Genomic DNA, 27,886 nt, shown 5'->3' on the forward strand with positions numbered 1-27,886 from the left:
CAGTAACCAGCGCGGGCCACAGCCACAGGATCAGTTCAGCACAGTAAACAGTGCAGGCCACAAGGCCAGTTCAGCACAGTAACCAATCCAGGCCACAGGGCCAGTTCAACACAGTAACCAGTCCAGCCCACGGCCACAGGGCCAGTTCAGCACAGTAACCAGTCCAGCCCACGGCCACAGGGCCAGTTCAGCACAGTAACCTGTCCAGGCCACAGGGACAGTTCAGCACAGTAACCAGTCCAGCCCACAGGGCCAGTTCAGCACACTAACCAATCCAGCCCATGGCCACAGGGCCAGTTCAGCACAGTAACCAGTCCAGCCCACAGCCACAGGGCCAGCTCAGCACTGTAACCAGTCCAGCCCACATCCACATGGCCAGTTGAGCACAGTAACCAGTCCAGCCCACAGGGCCAGTTCAGCACAGTAACCATCCTGGGCCACATCCACAGGGCCAGTTCAGCACAGTATCCAGTCCAGCCCACAGCTACAGGGCCAGTTCAGCACAGTAACCAGACCAGCCCACAGCCACAGGGCCAGTTCAGCACAGCAACCAGCCCGGGCTACAGCCACATGGCCAGTTCAGCACAGTAACCAGTCCAGGCCACAGGGCCAGTTCAGCACAGTATCCAGTCCAGCCCACAGCTACAGGGCCAGTTCAGCACAGTAACCAGACCAGCCCACAGCCACAGGGCCAGTTCAGCACAGCAACCAGTCCAGGCCACAGCCACAGTGCCAGTTCAGCACAGTAACCAGTCCAGGCCATAGCCACAGGGCCAGTTCAGCAGAGTAACCAGTCCAGCCCACAGTGCCAGTTCAGCACAGTAACCAGCCTGGGCCACATCCACAGGGCCAGTTCAGCACAGTAATCAGTCCAGCCCACAGACACAAGGCCAGTTCAGCACAGTATTCAGTCCAGCCCACAGCCACAGGGCCAGTTCAGCACAGCAACCAGCCCGGGCTACAGCCACATGGCCAGTTCAGCACAGTAACCAGTCCAGGCCACAGCCACAGGGCCAGTTCAGCACTGTAACCAGTCCAGGCCACAGGGCCAGTTCAACACAGTAACCAGTCCAGCCCACACCCACAGGGCCAGTTGAGCACAGTAACCAGTCCAGCCCACAGCCACAGGGCCAGCTCAGCAATGTAACCAGTCCAGCCCACATCCACATGGCCAGTTGAGCACAGTAACCAGTCCAGCGCACAGGGCCAGTTCAGCACAGTAACCAGACCAGCCCACAGCCCCCAGGGTCAGTTCAGCACAGTAACCAGCCCAGCCCACAGCCACAGGGCCAGTTCAGCACAGCAACCAGCCCGGGCTACAGCCACATGGCCAGTTCAGCACAGTAAACGGTGCAGGCCACAGGGCCAGTTCAGCACAGTAACCAGTCCAGCCCACGGCCACAGGGCCAGTTCAGCACAGTAACCAGTCCAACCCACAGCCACAGGGCCAGTTCAGCACAGTAACCTGTCCAGGCCACAGGGCCAGTTCAACACAGTAACCAGTCCAGCCCACGGCCACAGGGCCAGTTCAGCACAGTAACCAGTCCAGCCCACGGCCACAGGGCCAGTTCAGCACAGTAACCTGTCCAGGCCACAGGGCCAGTTCAACACAGTAACCAGTCCAGCCCACGGCCACAGGGCCAGCTCAGCACTGTAACCAGTCCAGCCCACATCCACAGGGCCAGTTGAGCACAGTAACCAGTCCAGCCCACAGGGCCAGTTCAGCACAGTAACCAGACCAGCCCACAGCCACAGGGCCAGTTCAGCACAGCAACCAGCCCGGGCTACAGCCACATGGCCAGTTCAGCACAGTAACCAGTCAAGGCCACAGGGCCAGTTCAGCACAGTATCCAGCCCAGCCCACAGCTACAGGGCCAGTTCAGCACAGTAACTAGACCAGCCCACAGCCACAGGGCCAGTTCAGCACAGCAACCAGTCCAGGCCACAGCCACAGTGCTAGTTCAGCACAGTAACCAGTCCAGGCCACAGCCACAGGGCCAGTTCAGCACTGTAACCAGTCCAGGCCACAGCCACAGGGCCAGTTCAGCACAGTAACCAGTCCAGCCCACAGACACAAGGCCAGTTCAGCACAGTATTCAGTCCAGCCCACAGCCACAGGGCCAGTTCAGCACAGTAAACAGACCAGCCCACAGCCACAGGGCCAGTTCAGCACAGCAACCAGCCCGGGCTACAGCCACATGGCCAGTTCAGCACAGTAACCAGTCCAGCCAGAGCCACAGGGCCAGTACAGCACAGTAACCAGTCCAGCCCACAGTCACAGGACCAGTTCAGCACAGTAACCAGTCCAGGCCACAGGGCCAGTTCAGCACAGTAACCAGCCTGGGCCACATCCACAGGGCCAGTTCAGCACAGTAACCAGTCCAGCCCACAGACACAAGGCCAGTTCAGCACAGTATTCAGTCCAGCCCACAGCCACAGGGCCAGTTCAGCACTGTAACCAGTCCAGGCCACAGGGCCAGTTCAACACAGTAACCAGTCCAGCCCACAGCCACAGGGCCAGTTGAGCACAGTAACCAGTCCAGCCCACAGCCACAGGGCCAGCTCAGCAATGTAACCAGTCCAGCCCACATCCACATGGCCAGTTGAGCACAGTAACCAGTCCAGCGCACAGGGCCAGTTCAGCACAGTAACCAGACCAGCCCACAGCCACAGGGCCAGTTCAGCACAGCAACCAGCCCGGGCTACAGCCACATGGCCAGTTCAGCACAGTAAACGGTGCAGGCCACAGGGCCAGTTCAGCACAGTAACCAATCCAGGCCACAGGGCCAGTTCAACACAGTAACCAGTCCAGCCCACGGCCACAGGGCCAGTTCAGCACAGTAACCAGTCCAGCCCACGGCCACAGGGCCAGTTCAGCACAGTAACCTGTCCAGGCCACAGGGCCAGTTCAACACAGTAACCAGTCCAGCCCAAAGCCACAGGGCCAGCTCAGCACTGTAACCAGTCCAGCCCACATCCACATGACCAGTTGAGCACAGTAACCAGTCCAGCCCACAGGGCCAGTTCAGCACAGCAACCAGCCCGGGCTACAGCCACATGGCCAGTTCAGCACAGTAACCAGTCCAGGCCACAGGGCCAGTTCAGCACAGTATCCAGTCCAGCCCACAGCTACAGGGCCAGTTCAGCACAGTAACTAGACCAGCCCACAGCCACAGGGCCAGTTCAGCACAGCAACCAGTCCAGACCACAGCCACAGTGCCAGTTCAGCACAGTAACCAGTCCAGGCCACAGCCACAGGGCCAGTTCAGCACTGTAACCAGTCCAGGCCACAGCCACAGGGCCAGTTCAGCACAGTAACCAGTCCAGCCCACAGACACAAGGCCAGTTCAGCACAGTATTCAGTCCAGCCCACAGCCGCAGGGCCAGTTCAGCACAGTAAACAGACCAGCCCACAGCCACAGGGCCAGTTCAGCACAGCAACCAGCCCGGGCTACAGCCACATGGCCAGTTCAGCACAGTAACCAGTCCAGACCACAGCCACAGGACCAGTTCAGCACTGTAACCAGTCCAGGCCACAGCCACAGGGCCAGTTCAGCACTGTAACCAGTCCAGCCCACAGCCACAGGGCCAGTTCAGCACAGTAACCAGCGCGGGCCACAGCCACAGGATCAGTTCAGCACAGTAAACAGTGCAGGCCACAAGGCCAGTTCAGCACAGTAACCAATCCAGGCCACAGGGCCAGTTCAACACAGTAACCAGTCCAGCCCACGGCCACAGGGCCAGTTCAGCACAGTAACCAGTCCAGCCCACGGCCACAGGGCCGGTTCAGCACAGTAACCTGTCCAGGCCACAGGGCCAGTTCAACACAGTAACCAGTCCAGCCCACAGGGCCAGTTCAGCACACTAACCAATCCAGCCCACGGCAACAGGGCCAGTTCAGCACAGTAACCTGTCCAGACCACAGGGCCAGTTCAACACAGTAACCAGTCCAGCCCACAGCCACAGGGCCAGTTGAGCACAGTAACCAGTCCAGCCCACAGCCACAGGGCCAGCTCAGCACTGTAACCAGTCCAGCCCACATCCACATGGCCAGTTGAGCACAGTAACCAGTCCAGCCGACAGGGCCAGTTCAGCACAGTAACCATCCTGGGCCACATCCACAGGGCCAGTTCAGCACAGTATCCAGTCCAGCCCACAGCTACAGGGCCAGTTCAGCACAGTAACCAGACCAGCCCACAGCCACAGGGCCAATTCAGCACAGCAACCAGCCCGGGCTACAGCCACATGGCCAGTTCAGCACAGTAACCAGTCCAGGCCACAGGGCCATTTCAGCACAGTCTCCAGTCCAGCCCACAGCTACAGGGCCAGTTCAGCACAGTAACCAGACCCGCCCACAGCCACAGGGCCAGTTCAGCACAGCAACAAGTCCAGGCCACAGCCACAGTGCCAGTTCAGCACAGTAACCAGTCCAGGCCACAGCCACAGGGCCAGTTCAACACTGTAACCAGCCCGGGCCACAGCCACAGGGCCAGTACATCACAGTAACCAGTCCAGCCCACAGTCACAGGGCCAGTACAGCACAGTAACCAGTCCAGGCCACAGCCACAGGGCCAGTTCAGCACAGTAACCAGTCCAGACCACAGCCACAGGGCCAGTTCAACACAGTAACCAGTCCAGGCCATAGCCACAGGGCCAGTTCAGCAGAGTAACCAGTCCAGCCCACAGGGCCAGTTCAGCACAGTAACCAGCCTGGGCCACATCCACAGGGCCAGTTCAGCACAGTAACCAGTCCAGCCCACAGACACAAGGCCAGTTCAAAACAGTATTCAGTCCAGCCCACAGCCACAGGGCCAGTTCAGCACAGTAAACAGACCAACCCACAGCCACAGGGCCAGTTCAGCACAGCAACCAGCCCGGGCTACAGCCACATGGCCAGTTCAGCACAGTAACCAGTCCAGGCCACAGCCACAGGGCCAGTTCAGCACAGTAACCTGTCCAGGCCACAGGGCCAGTTCAACACAGTAACCAGTCCAGCCCACAGCCACAGGGCCAGTTGAGCACAGTAACCAGTCCAGCCCACAGCCACAGGGCCAGCTCAGCACTGTAACCAGTCCAGCCCACATCCACATGGCCAGTTGAGCACAGTAACCAGTCCAGCCCACAGGGCCAGTTCAGCACAGTAACCAGTCCAGCCCCCAGGGTCAGTTCAACACAGCAACCAGTCGAGCCCACGGCCACAGGGCCAGTTCAGCACAGTAACCAGTCCAGCCCACGGCCACAGGGCCAGTTCAGCACAGTAACCTGTCCAGGCCACAGGGCCAGTTCAACACAGTAACCAGTCCAGCCCACAGCCACAGGGACAGCTCAGCACTGTAACCAGTCCAGCCCACATCTACATGGCCAGTTGAGCACAGTAACAAGTCCAGCCCACAGGGCCAGTTCAGCACAGTAACCAGACCAGCCCACAGCCACAGGGCCGGTTCAGCACAGCAACCAGCCCGGGCTACAGCCACATGGCCAGTTCAGCACAGTAACCAGTCCAGCCCACAGCTACAGGGCCAGTTCAGCACAGTAACTAGACCAGCCCACAGCCACAGGGCCAGTTCAGCACAGCAACCAGTCCAGGCCACAGCCACAGTGCCAGTTCAGCACAGTAAACAGTCCAGGCCACAGGGCCAGTTCAGCACAGTAACCAGTCCAGCCCACAGCCACAGGGCCAGTTCAGCACAGTAACCAGTCCAGGCCACAGCCACAGGGCCAGTTCAGCACAGTAACCAGTCCAGGCCACAGCCACCGGGCCAGTTCAGCACTGTAACCAGCCCGGGCCACAGCCACAGGGCCAGTACAGCACAGTAACCAGTCCAGCCCACAGTCACAGGGCCAGTACAGCACAGTAACCAGTCCAGGCCACAGCCACAGGGCCAGTTCAGCACAGTAACCAGTCCAGACCACAGCCACAGGGCCAGTTCAGCACAGTAACCAGTCCAGGCCACAGGGCCAGTTCAGCACAGTAATCAGCCTGGGCCACATCCACAGGGCCAGTTCAGCACAGTAACCAGTCCAGCCCACAGACACAAGGCCAGTTCAGCACAGTATTCAGTCCAGCCCACGGCCACAGGGCCAGTTCAGCACAGTAAACAGACCAGCCCACAGCCACAGGGCCAGTTCAGCACAGCTACCAGCCCGGGCTACAGACACATGGCCAGTTCAGCACAGTAACCAGTCCAGCCAGAGCCACAGGGCCAGTACAGCACAGTAACCAGAACAGCCCACAGTCACAGGGCCAGTTCAGCACAGTAACCAGTCCAGGCCACAGGGCCAGTTCAGCACAGTAACCAGTCCAGGCCACAGCCACAGGGCCAGTTCAGCACTGTAACCAGCGCGGGCCACAGCCACAGGATCAGTTCAGCACAGTAAACAGTGCAGGCCACAAGGCCAGTTCAGCACAGTAATCAATCCAGGCCACAGGGCCAGTTCAACACAGTAACCAGTCCAGCCCACGGCCACAGGGCCAGTTCAGCACAGTAACCAGTCCAGACCACAGCCACAGGGCCAGTTCAGCACAGTAACCAGTCCAGGCCATAGTCACAGGGCCAGTTCAGCACAGTAACCAGTCCAGCCCACAGTCACAGGGCCAGTACAGCACAGTAACCAGTCCAGGCCACAGCCACAGGGCCAGTTCAGCACAGTAACCAGTCCAGACCACAGCCACAGGGCCAGTTCAACACAGTAACCAGTCCAGGCCATAGCCACAGGGCCAGTTCAGCAGAGTAACCAGTCCAGCCCACAGGGCCAGTTCAGCACAGTAACCAGCCTGGGCCACATCCACAGGGCCAGTTCAGCACAGTAACCAGTCCAGCCCACAGACACAAGGCCAGTTCAAAACAGTATTCAGTCCAGCCCACAGCCACAGGGCCAGTTCAGCACAGTAAACAGACCAACCCACAGCCACAGGGCCAGTTCAGCACAGCAACCAGCCCGGGCTACAGCCACATGGCCAGTTCAGCACAGTAACCAGTCCAGGCCACAGCCACAGGGCCAGTTCAGCACTGTAACCAGTCCAGGCCACAGGGCCAGTTCATCACAGTAACCTGTCCAGGCCACAGGGCCAGTTCAACACAGTAACCAATCCAGCCCACAGCCACAGGGCCAGTTGAGCACAGTAACCAGTCCAGCCCACAGCCACAGGGCCAGCTCAGCACTGTAACCAGTCCAGCCCACATCCACATGGCCAGTTGAGCACAGTAACCAGTCCAGCCCACAGGGCCAGTTCAGCACAGTAACCAGTCCAGCCCCCAGGGTCAGTTCAACACAGTAACCAGTCGAGCCCACGGCCACAGGGCCAGTTCAGCACAGTAACCAGTCCAGCCCACGGCCACAGGGCCAGTTCAGCACAGTAACCTGTCCAGGCCACAGGGCCAGTTCAACACAGTAACCAGTCCAGCCCACAGCCACAGGGACAGCTCAGCACTGTAACCAGTCCAGCCCACATCCACATGGCCAGTTGAGCACAGTAACAAGTCCAGCCCACAGGGCCAGTTCAGCACAGTAACCAGACCAGCCCACAGCCACAGGGCCGGTTCAGCACAGCAACCAGCCCGGGCTACAGCCACATGGCCAGTTCAGCACAGTAACCAGTCCAGCCCACAGCTACAGGGCCAGTTCAGCACAGTAACTAGACCAGCCCACAGCCACAGGGCCAGTTCAGCACAGCAACCAGTCCAGGCCACAGCCACAGTGCCAGTTCAGCACAGTAACCAGTCCAGGCCACAGGGCCAGTTCAGCACAGTAACCAGTCCAGCCCACAGCCACAGGGCCAGTTCAGCACAGTAACCAGTCCAGGCCACAGCCACAGGGCCAGTTCAGCACAGTAACCAGTCCAGGCCACAGCCACCGGGCCAGTTCAGCACTGTAACCAGCCCGGGCCACAGCCACAGGGCCAGTACAGCACAGTAACCAGTCCAGCCCACAGTCACAGGGCCAGTACAGCACAGTAACCAGTCCAGGCCACAGCCACAGGGCCAGTTCAGCACAGTAACCAGTCCAGACCACAGCCACAGGGCCAGTTCAGCACAGTAACCAGTCCAGGCCACAGGGCCAGTTCAGCACAGTAATCAGCCTGGGCCACATCCACAGGGCCAGTTCAGCACAGTAACCAGTCCAGCCCACAGACACAAGGCCAGTTCAGCACAGTATTCAGTCCAGGCCACAGGGCCAATTCAGCACAGTAACCAGTCCAGCCAACAGGGCCAGTTCAGCACAGTAACCAGTCCAGCCAACAGGGCCAGTTCAGCACAGTAACCAGTCCAGGCCACAGGGCCAGTTCAGCAGAGTAACCAGTCCGGGTCACAGCACAGGGCCAGTTCAGCACAGTGACCAGTCCAGGCCACAGCCACAGGGCCAGTTCAGCACAGTAACCAGTCCAGCCCACAGCCACAGGGCCAGTTCAGCACAGTAACCAGTCCGGGCCACAGCCACAGGGCCAGTTCAGCAAAGTAACCAGTCCAGCCCACAGCCACAGGGCCAGTTCAGCACAGTAACCAGTCCAGGCCACACGGCCAGTTTAGCACAGTAACCAGTCCAGGCCACAGGACCAGTTCAGCACAGTAACCAGTCCGGCCCACAGCCACGGGGCCAGTTCAACACAGTAACCAGTCCAGCCCACAGCCACAGGGCCAGTTCAGCACAGTAACCAGTCCAGACCACAGCCACAGGGCCAGTTCAGCACAGTAACCAGACCAACCCACAGACACAAGGCCAGTTCAGCACAGTAACCAGTCCGGGCCACAGCCACAGGGCCAGTTCAGCACAGTAACCAGTCCAGGCCACAGCCACAGGGCCAGTTCAGCACAGTAACCAGCGCGGGCCACAGCCACAGGATCAGTTCAGCACAGTAAACAGTGCAGGCCACAGGGCCAGTTCAGCACAGTAACCAATCCAGGCCACAGGGCCAGTTCAACACAGTAACCAGTCCAGCCCACGGCCACAGGGCCAGTTCAGCACAGTAACCAGTCCAGCACACGGCCACAGGGCCAGTTCAGCACAGTAACCTGTCCAGGCCACAGGGCCAGTTCAGCACACTAACCAATCCAGCCCACGGCCACAGGGCCAGTTCAGCACAGTAACCTGTCCAGGCCACAGGGCCAGTTCAACACAGTAACCAGTCCAGCCCACAGCCACAGGGCCAGTTGAGCACAGTAACCAGTCCAGCCCACAGACACAGGGCTAGCTCAGCACTGTAACCAGTCCAGCCCACATCCACATGGCCAGTTGAGCACAGTAACCAGTCCAGCCCACAGGGCCAGTTCAGCACAGTAACCATCCTGGGCCACATCCACAGGGCCAGTTCAGCACAGTATCCAGTCCAGCCCACAGCTACAGGGCCAGTTCAGCACAGTAACCAGACCAGCCCACAGCCACAGGGCCACTTCAGCACAGCAACCAGCCCGGGCTACAGCCACATGGCCAGTTCAGCACAGTAACCAGTCCAGGCCACAGGGCCAGTTCAGCACAGTAACCAGTCCAGCCCACAGCTACAGGGCAAGTTCAGCACAGTAACCAGACCAGCCCACAGCCACAGGGCCAGTTCAGCACAGCAACCAGTCCAGGCCACAGCCACAGTGCCAGTTCAGCACAGTAACCAGTCCAGGCCACAGCCACAGGGCCAGTTCAGCACAGGGCCACAGACACAGGGCCAGTACAGCACAGTAACCAGTCCAGCCCACAGTCACAGGGCCAGTACAGCACAGTAACCAGTCCAGGCCACAGGGCCAGTTCAGCACAGTAACCAGTCCAGACCACAGCCACAGGGCCAGTTCAGCACAGTAACCAGTCCAGGCAATAGCCACAGGGCCAGTTCAGCAGAGTAACCAGTCCAGCCCACAGGGCCAGTTCAGCACAGTAACCAGCCTGGGCCACATCCACAGGGCCAGTTCAGCAGAGTAACCAGTCCAGCCCACAGACACAAGGCCAGTTCAGCACAGTATTCAGTCCAGCCCACAGCCACAGGGCCAGTACAGCACAGCAACCAGCCCGGGCTACAGCCACATGGCCAGTTCAGCACAGTAACCAGTCCAGGCCACAGCCACAGGGCCAGTTCAGCACTGTAACCAGTCCAGCCCACAGCCACAGGGCCAGTTCAGCACAGTAACCAGCGCGGGCCACAGCCACAGGATCAGTTCAGCACAGTAAACAGTGCAGGCCACAAGGCCAGTTCAGCACAGTAACCAATCCAGGCCACAGGGCCAGTTCAACACAGTAACCAGTCCAGCCCACGGCCACAGGGCCAGTTCAGCACAGTAACCAGTCCAGCCCACGGCCACAGGGCCAGTTCAGCACAGTAACCTGTCCAGGCCACAGGGACAGTTCAACACAGTAACCAGTCCAGCCCACAGGGCCAGTTCAGCACACTAACCAATCCAGCCCATGGCCACAGGGCCAGTTCAGCACAGTAACCTGTCCAGCCCACAGCCACAGGGCCAGTTGAGCACAGTAACCAGTCCAGCCCACAGCCACAGGGCCAGCTCAGCACTGTAACCAGTCCAGCCCACATCCACATGGCCAGTTGAGCACAGTAACCAGTCCAGCCCACAGGGCCAGTTCAGCACAGTAAACATCCTGGGCCACATCCACAGGGCCAGTTCAGCACAGTATCCAGTCCAGCCCACAGCTACAGGGCCAGTTCAGCACAGTAACCAGACCAGCCCACAGCCACAGGGCCAGTTCAGCACAGCAACCAGCCCGGGCTACAGCCACATGGCCAGTTCAGCACAGTAACCAGTCCAGGCCACAGGGCCAGTTCAGCACAGTAACCAGTCCAGCCCACAGCTACAGGGCCAGTTCAGCACAGTAACCAGACCAGCCCACAGCCACAGGGCCAGTTCAGCACAGCAACCAGTCCAGGCCACAGCCACAGTGCCAGTTCAGCACAGTAACCAGTCCAGGCCATAGCCACAGGGCCAGTTCAGCAGAGTAACCAGTCCAGCCCACAGTGCCAGTTCAGCACAGTAACCAGCCTGGGCCACATCCACAGGGCCAGTTCAGCACAGTAATCAGTCCAGCCCACAGACACAAGGCCAGTTCAGCACAGTATTCAGTCCAGCCCACAGCCACAGGGCCAGTTCAGCACAGCAACCAGCCCGGGCTACAGCCACATGGCCAGTTCAGCACAGTAACCAGTCCAGGCCACAGCCACAGGGCCAGTTCAGCACTGTAACCAGTCCAGGCCACAGGGCCAGTTCAACACAGTAACCAGTCCAGCCCACAGCCACAGGGCCAGTTGAGCACAGTAACCAGTCCAGCCCACAGCCACAGGGCCAGCTCAGCAATGTAACCAGTCCAGCCCACATCCACATGGCCAGTTGAGCACAGTAACCAGTCCAGCGCACAGGGCCAGTTCAGCACAGTAACCAGACCAGCCCACAGCCCCCAGGGTCAGTTCAGCACAGTAACCAGCCTGGGCCACATCCACAGGGCCAGTTCAGCAGAGTAACCAGTCCAGCCCACAGACACAAGGCCAGTTCAGCACAGTATTCAGTCCAGCCCACAGCCACAGGGCCAGTTCAGCACAGTAAACAGACCAGCCCACAGCCACAGGGCCAGTTCAGCACAGGAACCAGCCCGGGCTACAGCCACATGGCCAGTTCAGCACAGTAACCAGTCCAGGCCACAGCCACAGGGCCAGTTCAGCACTGTAACCAGTCCAGCCCACAGCCACAGGGCCAGTTCAGCACAGTAACCAGCGCGGGCCACAGCCACAGGATCAGTTCAGCACAGTAAACAGTGCAGGCCACAAGGCCAGTTCAGCACAGTAACCAATCCAGGCCACAGGGCCAGTTCAACACAGTAACCAGTCCAGCCCACGGCCACAGGGCCAGTTCAGCACAGTAACCAGTCCAGCCCACGGCCACAGGGCCAGTTCAGCACAGTAACCTGTCCAGGCCACAGGGACAGTTCAGCACAGTAACCAGTCCAGCCCACAGGGCCAGTTCAGCACACTAACCAATCCAGCCCATGGCCACAGGGCCAGTTCAGCACAGTAACCAGTCCAGCCCACAGCCACAGGGCCAGCTCAGCACTGTAACCAGTCCAGCCCACATCCACATGGCCAGTTGAGCACAGTAACCAGTCCAGCCCACAGGGCCAGTTCAGCACAGTAACCATCCTGGGCCACATCCACAGGGCCAGTTCAGCACAGTATCCAGTCCAGCCCACAGCTACAGGGCCAGTTCAGCACAGTAACCAGACCAGCCCACAGCCACAGGGCCAGTTCAGCACAGCAACCAGCCCGGGCTACAGCCACATGGCCAGTTCAGCACAGTAACCAGTCCAGGCCACAGGGCCAGTTCAGCACAGTATCCAGTCCAGCCCACAGCTACAGGGCCAGTTCAGCACAGTAACCAGACCAGCCCACAGCCACAGGGCCAGTTCAGCACAGCAACCAGTCCAGGCCACAGCCACAGTGCCAGTTCAGCACAGTAACCAGTCCAGGCCATAGCCACAGGGCCAGCTCAGCAGAGTAACCAGTCCAGCCCACAGTGCCAGTTCAGCACAGTAACCAGCCTGGGCCACATCCACAGGGCCAGTTCAGCACAGTAATCAGTCCAGCCCACAGACACAAGGCCAGTTCAGCACAGTATTCAGTCCAGCCCACAGCCACAGGGCCAGTTCAGCACAGCAACCAGCCCGGGCTACAGCCACATGGCCAGTTCAGCACAGTAACCAGTCCAGGCCACAGCCACAGGGCCAGTTCAGCACTGTAACCAGTCCAGGCCACAGGGCCAGTTCAACACAGTAACCAGTCCAGCCCACACCCACAGGGCCAGTTGAGCACAGTAACCAGTCCAGCCCACAGCCACAGGGCCAGCTCAGCAATGTAACCAGTCCAGCCCACATCCACATGGCCAGTTGAGCACAGTAACCAGTCCAGCGCACAGGGCCAGTTCAGCACAGTAACCAGACCAGCCCACAGCCCCCAGGGTCAGTTCAGCACAGTAACCAGCCCAGCCCACAGCCACAGGGCCAGTTCAGCACAGCAACCAGCCCGGGCTACAGCCACATGGCCAGTTCAGCACAGTAAACGGTGCAGGCCACAGGGCCAGTTCAGCACAGTAACCAGTCCAGCCCACGGCCACAGGGCCAGTTCAGCACAGTAACCAGTCCAACCCACAGCCACAGGGCCAGTTCAGCACAGTAACCTGTCCAGGCCACAGGGCCAGTTCAACACAGTAACCAGTCCAGCCCACGGCCACAGGGCCAGTTCAGCACAGTAACCAGTCCAGCCCACGGCCACAGGGCCAGTTCAGCACAGTAACCTGTCCAGGCCACAGGGCCAGTTCAACACAGTAACCAGTCCAGCCCACGGCCACAGGGCCAGCTCAGCACTGTAACCAGTCCAGCCCACATCCACAGGGCCAGTTGAGCACAGTAACCAGTCCAGCCCACAGGGCCAGTTCAGCACAGTAACCAGACCAGCCCACAGCCACAGGGCCAGTTCAGCACAGCAACCAGCCCGGGCTACAGCCACATGGCCAGTTCAGCACAGTAACCAGTCAAGGCCACAGGGCCAGTTCAGCACAGTATCCAGCCCAGCCCACAGCTACAGGGCCAGTTCAGCACAGTAACTAGACCAGCCCACAGCCACAGGGCCAGTTCAGCACAGCAACCAGTCCAGGCCACAGCCACAGTGCTAGTTCAGCACAGTAACCAGTCCAGGCCACAGCCACAGGGCCAGTTCAGCACTGTAACCAGTCCAGGCCACAGCCACAGGGCCAGTTCAGCACAGTAACCAGTCCAGCCCACAGACACAAGGCCAGTTCAGCACAGTATTCAGTCCAGCCCACAGCCACAGGGCCAGTTCAGCACAGTAAACAGACCAGCCCACAGCCACAGGGCCAGTTCAGCACAGCAACCAGCCCGGGCTACAGCCACATGGCCAGTTCAGCACAGTAACCAGTCCAGCCAGAGCCACAGGGCCAGTACAGCACAGTAACCAGTCCAGCCCACAGTCACAGGACCAGTTCAGCACAGTAACCAGTCCAGGCCACAGGGCCAGTTCAGCACAGTAACCAGCCTGGGCCACATCCACAGGGCCAGTTCAGCACAGTAACCAGTCCAGCCCACAGACACAAGGCCAGTTCAGCACAGTATTCAGTCCAGCCCACAGCCACAGGGCCAGTTCAGCACTGTAACCAGTCCAGGCCACAGGGCCAGTTCAACACAGTAACCAGTCCAGCCCACAGCCACAGGGCCAGTTGAGCACAGTAACCAGTCCAGCCCACAGCCACAGGGCCAGCTCAGCAATGTAACCAGTCCAGCCCACATCCACATGGCCAGTTGAGCACAGTAACCAGTCCAGCGCACAGGGCCAGTTCAGCACAGTAACCAGACCAGCCCACAGCCACAGGGCCAGTTCAGCACAGCAACCAGCCCGGGCTACAGCCACATGGCCAGTTCAGCACAGTAAACGGTGCAGGCCACAGGGCCAGTTCAGCACAGTAACCAATCCAGGCCACAGGGCCAGTTCAACACAGTAACCAGTCCAGCCCACGGCCACAGGGCCAGTTCAGCACAGTAACCAGTCCAGCCCACGGCCACAGGGCCAGTTCAGCACAGTAACCTGTCCAGGCCACAGGGCCAGTTCAACACAGTAACCAGTCCAGCCCAAAGCCACAGGGCCAGCTCAGCACTGTAACCAGTCCAGCCCACATCCACATGGCCAGTTGAGCACAGTAACCAGTCCAGCCCACAGGGCCAGTTCAGCACAGCAACCAGCCCGGGCTACAGCCACATGGCCAGTTCAGCACAGTAACCAGTCCAGGCCACAGGGCCAGTTCAGCACAGTATCCAGTCCAGCCCACAGCTACAGGGCCAGTTCAGCACAGTAACTAGACCAGCCCAAAGCCACAGGGCCAGTTCAGCACAGCAACCAGTCCAGGCCACAGCCACAGTGCCAGTTCAGCACAGTAACCAGTCCAGGCCACAGCCACAGGGCCAGTTCAGCACTGTAACCAGTCCAGGCCACAGCCACAGGGCCAGTTCAGCACAGTAACCAGTCCAGCCCACAGACACAAGGCCAGTTCAGCACAGTATTCAGTCCAGCCCACAGCCGCAGGGCCAGTTCAGCACAGTAAACAGACCAGCCCACAGCCACAGGGCCAGTTCAGCACAGCAACCAGCCCGGGCTACAGCCACATGGCCAGTTCAGCACAGTAACCAGTCCAGACCACAGCCACAGGACCAGTTCAGCACTGTAACCAGTCCAGGCCACAGCCACAGGGCCAGTTCAGCACTGTAACCAGTCCAGCCCACAGCCACAGGGCCAGTTCAGCACAGTAACCAGCGCGGGCCACAGCCACAGGATCAGTTCAGCACAGTAAACAGTGCAGGCCACAAGGCCAGTTCAGCACAGTAACCAATCCAGGCCACAGGGCCAGTTCAACACAGTAACCAGTCCAGCCCACGGCCACAGGGCCAGTTCAGCACAGTAACCAGTCCAGCCCACGGCCACAGGGCCGGTTCAGCACAGTAACCTGTCCAGGCCACAGGGCCAGTTCAACACAGTAACCAGTCCAGCCCACAGGGCCAGTTCAGCACACTAACCAATCCAGCCCACGGCAACAGGGCCAGTTCAGCACAGTAACCTGTCCAGACCACAGGGCCAGTTCAACACAGTAACCAGTCCAGCCCACAGCCACAGGGCCAGTTGAGCACAGTAACCAGTCCAGCCCACAGCCACAGGGCCAGCTCAGCACTGTAACCAGTCCAGCCCACATCCACATGGCCAGTTGAGCACAGTAACCAGTCCAGCCGACAGGGCCAGTTCAGCACAGTAACCATCCTGGGCCACATCCACAGGGCCAGTTCAGCACAGTATCCAGTCCAGCCCACAGCTACAGGGCCAGTTCAGCACAGTAACCAGACCAGCCCACAGCCACAGGGCCAATTCAGCACAGCAACCAGCCCGGGCTACAGCCACATGGCCAGTTCAGCACAGTAACCAGTCCAGGCCACAGGGCCATTTCAGCACAGTCTCCAGTCCAGCCCACAGCTACAGGGCCAGTTCAGCACAGTAACCAGACCCGCCCACAGCCACAGGGCCAGTTCAGCACAGCAACAAGTCCAGGCCACAGCCACAGTGCCAGTTCAGCACAGTAACCAGTCCAGGCCACAGCCACAGGGCCAGTTCAACACTGTAACCAGCCCGGGCCACAGCCACAGGGCCAGTACATCACAGTAACCAGTCCAGCCCACAGTCACAGGGCCAGTACAGCACAGTAACCAGTCCAGGCCACAGCCACAGGGCCAGTTCAGCACAGTAACCAGTCCAGACCACAGCCACAGGGCCAGTTCAACACAGTAACCAGTCCAGGCCATAGCCACAGGGCCAGTTCAGCAGAGTAACCAGTCCAGCCCACAGGGCCAGTTCAGCACAGTAACCAGCCTGGGCCACATCCACAGGGCCAGTTCAGCACAGTAACCAGTCCAGCCCACAGACACAAGGCCAGTTCAAAACAGTATTCAGTCCAGCCCACAGCCACAGGGCCAGTTCAGCACAGTAAACAGACCAACCCACAGCCACAGGGCCAGTTCAGCACAGCAACCAGCCCGGGCTACAGCCACATGGCCAGTTCAGCACAGTAACCAGTCCAGGCCACAGCCACAGGGCCAGTTCAGCACTGTAACCAGTCCAGGCCACAGGGCCAGTTCATCACAGTAACCTGTCCAGGCCACAGGGCCAGTTCAACACAGTAACCAGTCCAGCCCACAGCCACAGGGCCAGTTGAGCACAGTAACCAGTCCAGCCCACAGCCACAGGGCCAGCTCAGCACTGTAACCAGTCCAGCCCACATCCACATGGCCAGTTGAGCACAGTAACCAGTCCAGCCCACAGGGCCAGTTCAGCACAGTAACCAGTCCAGCCCCCAGGGTCAGTTCAACACAGTAACCAGTCGAGCCCACGGCCACAGGGCCAGTTCAGCACAGTAACCAGTCCAGCCCACGGCCACAGGGCCAGTTCAGCACAGTAACCTGTCCAGGCCACAGGGCCAGTTCAACACAGTAACCAGTCCAGCCCACAGCCACAGGGACAGCTCAGCACTGTAACCAGTCCAGCCCACATCTACATGGCCAGTTGAGCACAGTAACAAGTCCAGCCCACAGGGCCAGTTCAGCACAGTAACCAGACCAGCCCACAGCCACAGGGCCGGTTCAGCACAGCAACCAGCCCGGGCTACAGCCACATGGCCAGTTCAGCACAGTAACCAGTCCAGCCCACAGCTACAGGGCCAGTTCAGCACAGTAACTAGACCAGCCCACAGCCACAGGGCCAGTTCAGCACAGCAACCAGTCCAGGCCACAGCCACAGTGCCAGTTCAGCACAGTAAACAGTCCAGGCCACAGGGCCAGTTCAGCACAGTAACCAGTCCAGCCCACAGCCACAGGGCCAGTTCAGCACAGTAACCAGTCCAGGCCACAGCCACAGGGCCAGTTCAGCACAGTAACCAGTCCAGGCCACAGCCACCGGGCCAGTTCAGCACTGTAACCAGCCCGGGCCACAGCCACAGGGCCAGTACAGCACAGTAACCAGTCCAGCCCACAGTCACAGGGCCAGTACAGCACAGTAACCAGTCCAGGCCACAGCCACAGGGCCAGTTCAGCACAGTAACCAGTCCAGACCACAGCCACAGGGCCAGTTCAGCACAGTAACCAGTCCAGGCCACAGGGCCAGTTCAGCACAGTAATCAGCCTGGGCCACATCCACAGGGCCAGTTCAGCACAGTAACCAGTCCAGCCCACAGACACAAGGCCAGTTCAGCACAGTATTCAGTCCAGCCCACGGCCACAGGGCCAGTTCAGCACAGTAAACAGACCAGCCCACAGCCACAGGGCCAGTTCAGCACAGCTACCAGCCCGGGCTACAGACACATGGCCAGTTCAGCACAGTAACCAGTCCAGCCAGAGCCACAGGGCCAGTACAGCACAGTAACCAGAACAGCCCACAGTCACAGGGCCAGTTCAGCACAGTAACCAGTCCAGGCCACAGGGCCAGTTCAGCACAGTAACCAGTCCAGGCCACAGCCACAGGGCCAGTTCAGCACTGTAACCAGCGCGGGCCACAGCCACAGGATCAGTTCAGCACAGTAAACAGTGCAGGCCACAAGGCCAGTTCAGCACAGTAATCAATCCAGGCCACAGGGCCAGTTCAACACAGTAACCAGTCCAGCCCACGGCCACAGGGCCAGTTCAGCACAGTAACCAGTCCAGACCACAGCCACAGGGCCAGTTCAGCACAGTAACCAGTCCAGGCCATAGTCACAGGGCCAGTTCAGCACAGTAACCAGTCCAGCCCACAGTCACAGGGCCAGTACAGCACAGTAACCAGTCCAGGCCACAGCCACAGGGCCAGTTCAGCACAGTAACCAGTCCAGACCACAGCCACAGGGCCAGTTCAACACAGTAACCAGTCCAGGCCATAGCCACAGGGCCAGTTCAGCAGAGTAACCAGTCCAGCCCACAGGGCCAGTTCAGCACAGTAACCAGCCTGGGCCACATCCACAGGGCCAGTTCAGCACAGTAACCAGTCCAGCCCACAGACACAAGGCCAGTTCAAAACAGTATTCAGTCCAGCCCACAGCCACAGGGCCAGTTCAGCACAGTAAACAGACCAACCCACAGCCACAGGGCCAGTTCAGCACAGCAACCAGCCCGGGCTACAGCCACATGGCCAGTTCAGCACAGTAACCAGTCCAGGCCACAGCCACAGGGCCAGTTCAGCACTGTAACCAGTCCAGGCCACAGGGCCAGTTCATCACAGTAACCTGTCCAGGCCACAGGGCCAGTTCAACACAGTAACCAGTCCAGCCCACAGCCACAGGGCCAGTTGAGCACAGTAACCAGTCCAGCCCACAGCCACAGGGCCAGCTCAGCACTGTAACCAGTCCAGCCCACATCCACATGGCCAGTTGAGCACAGTAACCAGTCCAGCCCACAGGGCCAGTTCAGCACAGTAACCAGTCCAGCCCCCAGGGTCAGTTCAACACAGTAACCAGTCGAGCCCACGGCCACAGGGCCAGTTCAGCACAGTAACCAGTCCAGCCCACGGCCACAGGGCCAGTTCAGCACAGTAACCTGTCCAGGCCACAGGGCCAGTTCAACACAGTAACCAGTCCAGCCCACAGCCACAGGGACAGCTCAGCACTGTAACCAGTCCAGCCCACATCCACATGGCCAGTTGAGCACAGTAACAAGTCCAGCCCACAGGGCCAGTTCAGCACAGTAACCAGACCAGCCCACAGCCACAGGGCCGGTTCAGCACAGCAACCAGCCCGGGCTACAGCCACATGGCCAGTTCAGCACAGTAACCAGTCCAGCCCACAGCTACAGGGCCAGTTCAGCACAGTAACTAGACCAGCCCACAGCCACAGGGCCAGTTCAGCACAGCAACCAGTCCAGGCCACAGCCACAGTGCCAGTTCAGCACAGTAACCAGTCCAGGCCACAGGGCCAGTTCAGCACAGTAACCAGTCCAGCCCACAGCCACAGGGCCAGTTCAGCACAGTAACCAGTCCAGGCCACAGCCACAGGGCCAGTTCAGCACAGTAACCAGTCCAGGCCACAGCCACCGGGCCAGTTCAGCACTGTAACCAGCCCGGGCCACAGCCACAGGGCCAGTACAGCACAGTAACCAGTCCAGCCCACAGTCACAGGGCCAGTACAGCACAGTAACCAGTCCAGGCCACAGCCACAGGGCCAGTTCAGCACAGTAACCAGTCCAGACCACAGCCACAGGGCCAGTTCAGCACAGTAACCAGTCCAGGCCACAGGGCCAGTTCAGCACAGTAATCAGCCTGGGCCACATCCACAGGGCCAGTTCAGCACAGTAACCAGTCCAGCCCACAGACACAAGGCCAGTTCAGCACAGTATTCAGTCCAGCCCACGGCCACAGGGCCAGTTCAGCACAGTAAACAGACCAGCCCACAGCCACAGGGCCAGTTCAGCACAGCTACCAGCCCGGGCTACAGACACATGGCCAGTTCAGCACAGTAACCAGTCCAGCCAGAGCCACAGGGCCAGTACAGCACAGTAACCAGAACAGCCCACAGTCACAGGGCCAGTTCAGCACAGTAACCAGTCCAGGCCACAGGGCCAGTTCAGCACAGTAACCAGTCCAGGCCACAGCCACAGGGCCAGTTCAGCACTGTAACCAGCGCGGGCCACAGCCACAGGATCAGTTCAGCACAGTAAACAGTGCAGGCCACAAGGCCAGTTCAGCACAGTAATCAATCCAGGCCACAGGGCCAGTTCAACACAGTAACCAGTCCAGCCCACGGCCACAGGGCCAGTTCAGCACAGTAACCAGTCCAGACCACAGCCACAGGGCCAGTTCAGCACAGTAACCAGTCCAGGCCATAGTCACAGGGCCAGTTCAGCACAGTAACCAGTCCAGGCCACAGGGCCAGTTCAGCACAGTAACCAGCCTGGGCCACATCCACAGGGCCAGTTCAGCACAGTAACCAGTCCAGCCCACAGACACAAGGCCAGTTCAGGACAGTATTCAGTCCAGCCCACAGCCACAGGGCCAGTTCAGCACAGCAACCAGCCTGGGCTACAGCCACATGGCCAGTTCAGCACAGTAACCAGTCCAGGCCACAGCCACAGGGCCAGTTCAGCACTGTAACCAGTCCAGGCCACAGGGCCAGTTCAGCACAGTAACCTGTCCAGGCCACAGGGCCAGTTCAACACAGTAACCAGTCCAGCCCACAGCCACAGGGCCAGTTGAGCACAGTAACCAGTCGAGCCCACAGCCACAGGGCCAGCTCAGCACTGTAACCAGTCCAGCCCACATCCACATGGCCAGTTGAGCACAGTAACCAGTCCAGCGCACAGGGCCAGTTCAGCACAGTAACCAGACCAGCCCACAGCCCCCAGGGTCAGTTCAGCACAGTAACCAGCCCAGCCCACAGCCACAGGGCCAGTTCAGCACAGCAACCAGCCCGGGCTACAGCCACATGGCCAGTTCAGCACAGTAAACAGTGCAGTCCACAGGGCCAGTTCAGCACAGTAACCAATCCAGGCCACAGGGCCAGCTCAACACAGTAACCAGTCCAGCCCATGGCCACAGGGCCAGTTCAGCACAGTAACCAGTCCAGCCCACGGCCACAGGGCCAGTTCAGCACAGTAACCTGTCCAGGCCACAGGGCCAGTTCAACACAGTAACCAGTCCAGCCCACAGCCACAGGGCCAGCTCAGCACTGTAACCAGTCCAGCCCACATCCACATGGCCAGTTGAGCACAGTAACCAGCCTGGGCCACATCCACAGGGCCAGTTCAGCACAGTAACCAGTCCAGGCCACAGCCACAGGGCCAGTTCAGCAGTGTAACCAGTCCAGGCCACAGGGCCAGTTCAGCACAGTAACCTGTCCAGGCCACAGGGCCAGTTCAACACAGTAACCAGTCCAGCCCACAGCCACAGGGCCAGTTGAGCACAGTAACCAGTCCAGCCCACAGCCACAGGGCCAGCTCAGCACTGTAACCAGTCCAGCCCACATCCACATGGCCAGTTGAGCACAGTAACCAGTCCAGCGCACAGGGCCAGTTCAGCACAGTAACCAGACCAGCCCACAGCCCCCAGGGTCAGTTCAGCACAGTAACCAGCCCAGCCCACAGCCACAGGGCCAGTTCAGCACAGCAACCAGCCCGGGCTACAGCCACATGGCCAGTTCAGCACAGTAAACAGTGCAGTCCACAGGGCCAGTTCAGCACAGTAACCAATCCAGGCCACAGGGCCAGTTCAACACAGTAACCAGTCCAGCCCACAGCCACAGGGCCAGCTCAGCACTGTAACCAGTCCAGCCCACATCCACATGGCCAGTTGAGCACAGTAACCAGCCTGGGCCACATCCACAGGGCCAGTTCAGCACAGTAACCAGTCCAGGCCAGAGCCACAGGGCCAGTTCAGCACAGTAACCAGACCAGCCCACAGCCACAGAGCCAGTTCAGCACAGCAACCAGCCCGGGCTACAGCCACATGGCCAGTTCAGCACAGTAACCAGCCTGGGCCACAGCCACAGGATCAGTTCAGCACAGTAAACAGTGCAGGCCACAAGGCCAGTTCAGCACAGTAACCAATCCAGGCCACAGGGCCAGTTCAACACAGTAACCAGTCCAGCCCACGGCCACAGGGCCAGTTCAGCACAGTAACCAGTCCAGCCCACGGCCACAGGGCCAGTTCAGCACAGTAACCTGTCCAGGCCACAGGGCCAGTTCAACACAGTAACCAGTCCAGCCCACAGGGCCAGTTCAGCACACTAACCAATCCAGCCCACGGCCACAGGGCCAGTTCAGCACAGTAACCTGTCCAGGCCACAGGGCCAGTTCAACACAGTAACCAGTCCAGCCCACAGCCACAGGGCCAGTTGAGCAGAGTAAACAGTCCAGCCCACAGCCACAGGGCCAGCTCAGCACTGTAACCAGTCCAGCCCACATCCACATGGCCAGTTGAGCACAGTAACCAGTCCAGCCCACAGGGCCAGTTCAGCACAGTAACCAGTCCAGCCCCCAGGGTCAGTTCAACACAGTAACCAGTCGAGCCCACGGCCACAGGGCCAGTTCAGCACAGTAACCAGTCCAGCCCACGGCCACAGGGCCAGTTCAGCACAGTAACCTGTCCAGGCCACAGGGCCAGTTCAACACAGTAACCAGTCCAGCCCACAGCCACAGGGCCAGCTCAGCACTGTAACCAGTCCAGCCCACATCCACATGGCCAGTTGAGCACAGTAACCAGTCCAGCCCACAGTGCCAGTTCAGCACAGTAACCAGACCAGCCCACAGCCACAGGGCCAGTTCAGCACAGCAACCATTCCGGGCTACAGCCACATGGCCAGTTCAGCACAGTAACCAGTCCAGCCCACAGCTACAGGGCCAGTTCAGCACAGTAACTAGACCAGCCCACAGCCACAGGGCCAGTTCAGCACAGCAACCAGTCCAGGCCACAGCCACAGTGCCAGTTCAGCACAGTAACCAGTCCAGGCCACAGGGCCAGTTCAGCACAGTAACCAGTCCAGACCACAGCCACAGGGCCAGTTCAGCACAGTAACCAGTCCAGGCAACAGCCACAGGGCCAGTTCAGCACAGTAACCAGTCCAGGCCACAGGGCCAGTTCAGCACAGTATCCAGTCCAGCCCACAGCTACAGGGCCAGTTCAGCACAGTAACTAGACCAGCCCACAGCCACAGGGCCAGTTCAGCACAGCAACCAGTCCAGGCCACAGCCACAGTGCCAGTTCAGCACAGTAACCAGTCCAGGCCACAGCCACAGGGCCAGTTCAGCACTGTAACCAGCCCGGGCCACAGCCACAGGGCCAGTACAGCACAGTAACCAGTCCAGCCCACAGCCACAGGACCAGTTCAGCACTGTAACCAGTCCAGGCCACAGCCACAGGGCCAGTTCAGCACTGTAACCAGTCCAGCCCACAGCCACAGGGCCAGTTCAGCACAGTAACCAGTCCAGCCAGAGTCACAGGGCCAGTACAGCACAGTCACCAGTCCAGCCCACAGCCCCCAGGGTCAGTTCAGCACAGTAACCAGCCCAGCCCACACCCAGAGGGCCAGTTCAGCACAACAATCAGCCCGGGCCACAGTCACAGAGCCAGTTCAGCACAGTAACCAGTCCAGGCCACAGCCACAGGGCCAATTCAGCATAGTAAACAGTCCAGCCCACAGCCACAGGGCCAGTTCAGCACAGTATTCAGTCCAGCCCACAGCCACAGGGCCAGTTCAGCACAGTAAACAGAGCAGCCCACAGCCACAGGGCCAGTTCAGCACAGCAACCAGCCCGGGCTACAGCCACAGGGCCAGTTCAGCACAGTAACCAGTCCAGCCAGAGCCACAGGGCCAGTACAGCACAGTAACCAGTCCAGCCCACAGTCACAGGGCCAGTTCAGCACAGTAACCAGTCCAGGCCACAGCCACAGGGCCAGTTCAGCACAGTAACCAGTCCAGGCCACAGGGCCAGTTCAGCACAGTAACCAGCCTGGGCCACATCCACAGGGCCAGTTCAGCACAGTAACCAGTCCAGCCCACAGTCACAGGGCCAGTTCAGCACAGTATTCAGTCCAGCCCACAGCCACAGGGCCAGTTCAGCACAGTAAACAGACCAGCCCACAGCCACTGGGCCAGTTCAGCACAGCAACCAGCCCGGGCTACAGCCACATGGCCAGTTCAGCACAGTAACCAGTCCAGGCCACAGCCACAGGACCAGTTCAGCACTGTAACCAGTCCAGGCCACAGCCACAGGGCCAGTTCAGCACAGTAACCAGTCCAGCCCACAGCCACAGGGCCAGTTCAGCACAGTAACCAGCGCGGGCCACAGCCACAGGATCAGTTCAGCACAGTAAACAGTGCAGGCCACAAGGCCAGTTCAGCACAGTAACCAATCCAGGCCACAGGGCCAGTTCAGCACAGTAACCAGTCCAGGCCACAGGGCCAGTTCAGCACAGTAACCAGTCCAGGCCACAGGGCCAGTTCAGCACAGTAACCAGCCTGGGCCACATCCACAGGGCCAGTTCAGCACAGTAACCAGTCAAGGCCATAGCCACAGGGCCAGTTCAGCAGAGTAACCAGAACAGCCCACAGTCACAGGGCCAGTTCAGCACAGTAACCAGTCCAGGCCACAGGGCCAGTTCAGCACAGTAACCAGTCCAGGCCACAGCCACAGGGCCAGTTCAGCACTGTAACCAGCGCGGGCCACAGCCACAGGATCAGTTCAGCACAGTAAACAGTGCAGGCCACAAGGCCAGTTCAGCACAGTAATCAATCCAGGCCACAGGGCCAGTTCAACACAGTAACCAGTCCAGCCCACGGCCACAGGGCCAGTTCAGCACAGTAACCAGTCCAGACCACAGCCACAGGGCCAGTTCAGCACAGTAACCAGTCCAGGCCATAGTCACAGGGCCAGTTCAGCACAGTAACCAGTCCAGCCCACAGTCACAGGGCCAGTACAGCACAGTAACCAGTCCAGGCCACAGCCACAGGGCCAGTTCAGCACAGTAACCAGTCCAGACCACAGCCACAGGGCCAGTTCAACACAGTAACCAGTCCAGGCCATAGCCACAGGGCCAGTTCAGCAGAGTAACCAGTCCAGCCCACAGGGCCAGTTCAGCACAGTAACCAGCCTGGGCCACATCCACAGGGCCAGTTCAGCACAGTAACCAGTCCAGCCCACAGACACAAGGCCAGTTCAAAACAGTATTCAGTCCAGCCCACAGCCACAGGGCCAGTTCAGCACAGTAAACAGACCAACCCACAGCCACAGGGCCAGTTCAGCACAGCAACCAGCCCGGGCTACAGCCACATGGCCAGTTCAGCACAGTAACCAGTCCAGGCCACAGCCACAGGGCCAGTTCAGCACTGTAACCAGTCCAGGCCACAGGGCCAGTTCATCACAGTAACCTGTCCAGGCCACAGGGCCAGTTCAACACAGTAACCAGTCCAGCCCACAGCCACAGGGCCAGTTGAGCACAGTAACCAGTCCAGCCCACAGCCACAGGGCCAGCTCAGCACTGTAACCAGTCCAGCCCACATCCACATGGCCAGTTGAGCACAGTAACCAGTCCAGCCCACAGGGCCAGTTCAGCACAGTAACCAGTCCAGCCCCCAGGGTCAGTTCAACACAGTAACCAGTCGAGCCCACGGCCACAGGGCCAGTTCAGCACAGTAACCAGTCCAGCCCACGGCCACAGGGCCAGTTCAGCACAGTAACCTGTCCAGGCCACAGGGCCAGTTCAACACAGTAACCAGTCCAGCCCACAGCCACAGGGACAGCTCAGCACTGTAACCAGTCCAGCCCACATCCACATGGCCAGTTGAGCACAGTAACAAGTCCAGCCCACAGGGCCAGTTCAGCACAGTAACCAGACCAGCCCACAGCCACAGGGCCGGTTCAGCACAGCAACCAGCCCGGGCTACAGCCACATGGCCAGTTCAGCACAGTAACCAGTCCAGCCCACAGCTACAGGGCCAGTTCAGCACAGTAACTAGACCAGCCCACAGCCACAGGGCCAGTTCAGCACAGCAACCAGTCCAGGCCACAGCCACAGTGCCAGTTCAGCACAGTAACCAGTCCAGGCCACAGGGCCAGTTCAGCACAGTAACCAGTCCAGCCCACAGCCACAGGGCCAGTTCAGCACAGTAACCAGTCCAGGCCACAGCCACAGGGCCAGTTCAGCACAGTAACCAGTCCAGGCCACAGCCACCGGGCCAGTTCAGCACTGTAACCAGCCCGGGCCACAGCCACAGGGCCAGTACAGCACAGTAACCAGTCCAGCCCACAGTCACAGGGCCAGTACAGCACAGTAACCAGTCCAGGCCACAGCCACAGGGCCAGTTCAGCACAGTAACCAGTCCAGACCACAGCCACAGGGCCAGTTCAGCACAGTAACCAGTCCAGGCCACAGGGCCAGTTCAGCACAGTAATCAGCCTGGGCCACATCCACAGGGCCAGTTCAGCACAGTAACCAGTCCAGCCCACAGACACAAGGCCAGTTCAGCACAGTATTCAGTCCAGCCCACGGCCACAGGGCCAGTTCAGCACAGTAAACAGACCAGCCCACAGCCACAGGGCCAGTTCAGCACAGCTACCAGCCCGGGCTACAGACACATGGCCAGTTCAGCACAGTAACCAGTCCAGCCAGAGCCACAGGGCCAGTACAGCACAGTAACCAGAACAGCCCACAGTCACAGGGCCAGTTCAGCACAGTAACCAGTCCAGGCCACAGGGCCAGTTCAGCACAGTAACCAGTCCAGGCCACAGCCACAGGGCCAGTTCAGCACTGTAACCAGCGCGGGCCACAGCCACAGGATCAGTTCAGCACAGTAAACAGTGCAGGCCACAAGGCCAGTTCAGCACAGTAATCAATCCAGGCCACAGGGCCAGTTCAACACAGTAACCAGTCCAGCCCACGGCCACAGGGCCAGTTCAGCACAGTAACCAGTCCAGACCACAGCCACAGGGCCAGTTCAGCACAGTAACCAGTCCAGGCCATAGTCACAGGGCCAGTTCAGCACAGTAACCAGTCCAGGCCACAGGGCCAGTTCAGCACAGTAACCAGCCTGGGCCACATCCACAGGGCCAGTTCAGCACAGTAACCAGTCCAGCCCACAGACACAAGGCCAGTTCAGGACAGTATTCAGTCCAGCCCACAGCCACAGGGCCAGTTCAGCACAGCAACCAGCCTGGGCTACAGCCACATGGCCAGTTCAGCACAGTAACCAGTCCAGGCCACAGCCACAGGGCCAGTTCAGCACTGTAACCAGTCCAGGCCACAGGGCCAGTTCAGCACAGTAACCTGTCCAGGCCACAGGGCCAGTTCAACACAGTAACCAGTCCAGCCCACAGCCACAGGGCCAGTTGAGCACAGTAACCAGTCGAGCCCACAGCCACAGGGCCAGCTCAGCACTGTAACCAGTCCAGCCCACATCCACATGGCCAGTTGAGCACAGTAACCAGTCCAGCGCACAGGGCCAGTTCAGCACAGTAACCAGACCAGCCCACAGCCCCCAGGGTCAGTTCAGCACAGTAACCAGCCCAGCCCACAGCCACAGGGCCAGTTCAGCACAGCAACCAGCCCGGGCTACAGCCACATGGCCAGTTCAGCACAGTAAACAGTGCAGTCCACAGGGCCAGTTCAGCACAGTAACCAATCCAGGCCACAGGGCCAGCTCAACACAGTAACCAGTCCAGCCCATGGCCACAGGGCCAGTTCAGCACAGTAACCAGTCCAGCCCACGGCCACAGGGCCAGTTCAGCACAGTAACCTGTCCAGGCCACAGGGCCAGTTCAACACAGTAACCAGTCCAGCCCACAGCCACAGGGCCAGCTCAGCACTGTAACCAGTCCAGCCCACATCCACATGGCCAGTTGAGCACAG

At 59.6% G+C, this 27,886-nt stretch overlaps 1 protein-coding gene across 1 annotated transcript in view; it reads right to left on the bottom strand.

The window, feature by feature from the left end:
- The window catches only part of LOC132380723 (synaptonemal complex central element protein 1-like), a 166,981-nt gene that overhangs the window by 51,229 nt on the left and 87,866 nt on the right, over positions 1–27,886 (bottom strand). The gene's annotated exons all lie outside the window — the stretch shown is intronic.

The sequence above is a fragment of the Hypanus sabinus genome, chromosome 24, assembly GCF_030144855.1.
Source record: "Hypanus sabinus isolate sHypSab1 chromosome 24, sHypSab1.hap1, whole genome shotgun sequence".
NCBI lineage: Eukaryota > Metazoa > Chordata > Chondrichthyes > Myliobatiformes > Dasyatidae > Hypanus > Hypanus sabinus.